This window comes from Cornus florida, unplaced genomic scaffold, assembly GCF_030987335.1.
Source record: "Cornus florida cultivar Cherokee Brave unplaced genomic scaffold, ASM3098733v1 CherokeeBrave_3.0.0_Hap2_Chr11, whole genome shotgun sequence".
NCBI classification, from domain to species: Eukaryota; Viridiplantae; Streptophyta; class Magnoliopsida; order Cornales; family Cornaceae; genus Cornus; species Cornus florida.
This window is the reverse complement of record NW_026775581.1, coordinates 80,444,783-80,450,817: the sequence shown is the minus strand read 5'-3', so window position 1 is coordinate 80,450,817 and position 6,035 is coordinate 80,444,783.

Sequence of the window (6,035 nt, the reverse complement as noted above, 5' to 3'; positions counted from 1 at the left end):
AAAGGGTACTAGATTCGTGTTCAGAATTTATCCCTGTGACAATAAGCATCATAACAAAAATCATGCATTGAATATTCAACAAAGGAAATAATTAAGTAACTTGACTTCATACTTTTAAAACAAAGTTCAAAAACTCCTTTTTACATTTTGGAAACCAACTAGTGTGATCACAAATGAAAATTTCAACTTTCAAGAATCATTTTCAAAATACACACCTTAACCATGAGCAAGAATCAATTTAAGTTCAAAACTTTCAAAAAGTTCCATTTCAATTCAATATCATGCATTTTAACTTGACTTTGTATTTTCAAGACTCAAAAACACAAGTTTTAACTTCAAAGCACAATATCCATGCATTTCAACACAACTTAGAACCTACTCCATGCACTTCCTTATTTTGGACGAGCAAATGAAATAGAATGGTAGCATGCTCACAGTTTTTCAATTTTCAATGCCAATTTACAACTCTAAAATTTTCAAGAAAATTTTTCTAGTTCAAAAAGTCAACAATTCTTTAATTCAATTCCAAGTATTTCAAAACCAAAAAAACATTTCATTAACAAACAACCATTCAAATTCCAAACTTCAAAATTCCATGGCAACTAAATTCCAAATTCCATTCACAAGTTAAAATCTCAAAACAATTTACCAAAATTTTTTATTTTTCAACTCAACTCAAAAATTTTAACTTCGAAGTTCTTTTCCAATTCCCATTTCAATTCAAGTCCATAAAAATAACCAAGTTCCATTTAGAGATTTTAAAACCACAATATAAGTTTATTTTTCAAAAAAAAATTCAGCATTAGCTCCTCTTAAATTTCTTACATGCGTCAATGTAATTTTCAGCAAGGCACACATATATTTATATCTAATCAAATCTCAAATTTTCACATATCATTCGGTAGTAATCCCATCCTCCATTCATATCAAATCAAAAAGGACATTGGCACACAACACAATCCATATTTAAGCCCAGCCTCCTTTTTTTTTTTTTTTTTTTTGGTAAATAGCCCAGCCTCCTTTTAATTCAATACACACTGCCCAATCTCCATAACTCCAATATCACATTCCCAACAGGCAATATACAACTCCTTATTTCTGTCCATATATATATATTTCAATTTTTTTGATTTTTCAATTCCAGTTTTCCATGATTGAACACACACACATATACAAGCATTTATTCATAGAAAAATCAAACTAAAATTGAAAAAATGAAAAAAAAAAAAAAAATTCGAAACAACAAAAAAACAGAGGAAAACTGTAAACCAAGGCAACGACACCTGGATGAATTTATTTCATTAATTTGGCAAGGCGTGCGTGACTTACACATGCTGACATGACTTAGACATGCTCACAGATTTTACTTCTTTTAGAGCTGACATGACAGAGCGGCATGATGACTTAGCTAGGCGATTCGACGGTCTGGCAAGAGCTGTAGCGGACGCGAGGAGAGATATTTCAGATTTGCGGACAGACATTCGGCAGTTTCTCATTCGACGTAGCCGGGAGATGTCAGATATGCTCCAGATCATTGCAGATATGCTCGCGCCGGATGCTGCCCCATGATTCCACCATTCTCTCTCTATTTACTCATTCCATGCTCTGATACGTTGATATTTTTGGAGATATTTGCATCGTTTTGAGATATTTACATTGGCTAATCAAAATCAAAGACCGTTGTACAGCTACATCTAATCTACCATTAAACAAAGATTAGGTGTACATATTGCCATAAATCATCCACCTTCAAGACACTCGATTTAACAACCACGAGACCCGAAAGTCCATCTAATTCGACCGCCCACATGAACGTTCACCAACTTGAAGAAACTCAAACTCTGATCGTGAATAGTTGCACATGAATTTGAAACAAACAGACTTCAAATCTGAACCCAAAAACTAATCTTGCAGATAGGGTTTCAACTTCAACTGCACTTTTACCCTACAGTAAATTATAGTATATGCATGGGTGAAATTTTTTTTCCACATATATTCCAATAATAATAATAATAATAATAAAGAAATTTACTTCTCCATTTCAGTTAGGCTGTAATGGCGAATAACCATTTCATGAAAGCTCTTTGGAATGTAATTGGGGAAAACATCCAAAAGTTCCATCGCGACTTGTATATGGTCAAAATCAACCCCGACATTTTGCAATATGTTTCATATATCAAATAGTGTTCCACTATTGTGACGATGCTCCCAACAAGTGTTGGGCATACCCGTTTGATGTTAGCCAATTTTCTCACAAACTCAGATCTTTCAGAATGGTCATAGAAGAGATGATTGATTTTAACAAAGAGCCAGAACTCACTGTAAACATAATAAAATTAAATTAATTAATAATTAATGAGAATATAATTGATGATTTTCTCAAATTAGTTTTAAAACTTCTTAGACTTAGATTATTACTTGAAGACTTTCGTAAAAGATTCTGTGCCGGCCATGAAACCATATACGCCTGTGCGCTCAAAAGTCCATTGCCTTGTACTTCCAATCCATACATCATCAATAGGGGTTGATGGGATTCTCTCGAAAATGACCTCAACTGAATTCTCGTTGATATCCTCCTTCAAAATATTTGGTTTTATGAGGTTGGGATGATTATATCCATTTAGTTGGTGTCTTCTTCCTTCCAATCGGTCTTCATACATCAAAATTGATAGGTCCCGATCAACATGATTTTGTATCACGGTTAGTGGCACATATTCCACATTGGACTTTTGGGCATTTCGATACCCATCCATATTTTCAAGATTATGCCACCACACTGAACTGCTGCCGTCAATACCATCCTTCTATAAAAATAAAAATAAACACAATAGATACAAAGAAAATCGTTTCCAAAAAAAATCACAATTTTAAAATAAATAATACTCCATTAAAAAAAAATGACATAACAAATAAATTGTAACTCTTCATAAGCAAAAATGAAGGAATAAAAAAAAAACACAATAAATACGAAGAAAACGGTTCCCAGAGAACACAATTTTAAAATAAATAATACTCCATTAAAAAAAAAAATTTGACATATCAATAAATTGTAACTCTTAAAAAAAAATAATAATAAAAAAAAATAAACCTGAAGCACAAAGACATTACTATTTTGAGAGGAGGAGGAGGAGGAGGAGGAGGAGAGAGAGCCTAAGAATGGAAGAGATCTTTTCTATAAGCTCCTACAAAGGAGGAGGAGGACGATGATGAGTTTTGTAGAACAAAGGAGGGTAGTGGCCGGAGAGCTCTTCTTACTCTCTTTGCTTTGACATATATGTCTACCTCCAACCTCTTCATTTATATTTGAGTGAGTTCTAAGGACAGAACAATAAAGCATGGTAGTTGAACAGGATCTTGTGATTAATGGTCCATGTTGGCGTAGTATATTGTATAGGCTCGTACCTCTTTATATTAATTGAGCTCGAAAGAGACATGAATTAAAGTCCAACACGCTTATAGGTCAAGTTATTGCATTAGATGATATTCAATTAGTTTCATCGCTTTGGTGTCTTGGAAACTGAGAAAAAATCAGATCAATTTTAATTCATATATTTGGTTTCATTTAGTTCGAGAGGAGTACTGCACAGTCCCACTCTTAATTGGTTAAGATTTTTAAAATTATACACTAATTAATTAAGGAGTAATGATACTTGTACTGATTTGTTGCAATGAATTACTTAACCGAATGTTTCTAATTGGTTATTTATGCATAATACATGTAAGTAGAGGGCCCCACTTTCATTCGGTTAGATAATTCACTGCAACAAATCGATGCAAGTATCGTTATTCTTAATTAAGAATAGTGATACTCACACCCAACGCTTGCAGTGAATTGTCTATCCAAATAATTTTTAATTGGCTATTTATACCAAATACAACTAAGTGGAAGGTTCCACTTCCTTATTTGTTACATAATTGACCAATTAAAATAGTAGGTCTAACAATTCACTGCAACTATTTGGTACAAGAATCATTTCTTATTAATTAAATGTCTCATTGGACATTTAAAATATAAATTTATACGACAAAAATGTCATTTTAATTATTTATTTTCTCTCCTCACTTGGACGGCGTGTATATATATAAACTAAGGCTGCAACTCGGGCGGGTTGGACACTTAACTCGGGCTCAGCCCAACATACAAATCTTCAGCCCAAGCCCAGGTATAATTTCGCCTAGTGAGCCCAAGCCCAGCCCATACTTAATTTTTAAAACACGGGCTAAACTCGGGTTCTTTATTCGGGTTTTCTTGGGCTTTTAAATTGGGCTCTCTCAATTTTATTAGTGCTTGGAGTTGGAGTAGTTGTATGAGTTTCAAGTTTCAACCTCATCATGTTCAAGTAGTGCATCATCATCTTCAACAACATCAAGATGACAATCCTGGAAGCTGATGATGATGATGAAGTTGCAGGACCATAAGGCCTTGAATCTGTGTGATGTGTGTTCATGATGACGCTTCCAACAAAATACAAAACATACAAAACATTCAAAACGTACCAGCCTTGAATACAAAACATATAAGTCTAACATTAATAATAAATAAGTACAAAGTTAACAAAATAACAAGCCACATTCCAACAAAATATAAAATTTATAACCAATATTAGCATTTCGGCCGGGTTCGGGTTGGGCTTCGGGCTTCATAACATTTCTACCCGAGCCCGGCCAGAATTAAATTCGGGCTCAATAAACTCAGCCCAGGCCCAGAACAAAAAATCATTGTCCAAGCCCATAAAAATGCGGGCTAGGCTCGGGTAAATTCGGGTTAGGCCTGCCTGAGTTGCAGCCCTAATATAAACACTTTTTTTTCCCCTCATAGTATACATCTACGTGTATATAGCTTACTATTTATATATAGTAATTATATAAACATTTGGTATATAACTAAAAGACAATTAAAAAAAGAAAGAAAAGAATCCATAAATATATATATATATATATATGGAGAGAGAGAGAGAGAGAAAGAAAATAATCATAATTCATTATGAGAATATTATTGATATATTTATACACGTGTTTACATATGTATACGAATCAGTTTAAGAGAGAAAAAAAAATAATTAAAAGGACACTTTTGTCCTATAAATAATGATAGAAGACATTTAATTAATTTTAGGAATCTTAACCAATTAGGATAAGTGAATTAACTACACTCACAAGTTTATGCCTTGCCCACAACATGCATGCAGGGTTTGTATCTCACTTTGATTAATACGTGTCATATTCTAAGGTAATTTGCCTGGGACAATAAAATTGGCGCAGTACAAAAAATTGGATCAAAATGTCATTTTATTTAAATCTTAATTTTTTCGAACTTAAAAAATTTATATTTTACAAATCGTACATCAAATAATATATGCACTGAAAGCTTTTAAAAACAATAATTCTATAAATATAAGATTTGTTTAACAAAACTTTATAACTAGAGAGAAATAGACAATCTAAAAATCTACTCTAATAATCTTATACTCCCTCCGTCACAATATAAGTGTCACTTATGGGGAGTAGTAATTTTTAAGGGGACATGTGAGACATGTATTGTTTGTCTAAAAAATTACTAATTTGCCCATTTAAGTTTTGAATATTCAAGTTTGAAATTTAAACTCAAAGGACATTTTTTGGAATGATGTGAAATATATTGTTTGAAAAAAGAAAGTGGATATTTATTTTGGGACAGACAAAAAAGGAAAGTATGACACTTATTTTACAAATTGTACATCCAAATATTGTAAATAATATATGCACTGAAAGCTTCTAAAAACAATAATTCCATAAATAAACAATAATTCCATAAATATAAGATTTGTTTAACAAAACTTTATAACTAGAGAGAAATAGACAATCTAAAAATCTACTCTAACAATCTTATACTCCCTCCGTCATAATATAAGTGTCACTTTTGGGGAGTAGTAATTTTTAAAGGGACATGTGGGACATGCATTGTTTGTCTGAAAAATTACTAATTTGCCCTTTTAAGTTTTGAATATTCAAGTTTAAAATTTAAACTTAAAGGACGTTTTTGGAATGATGTGAAA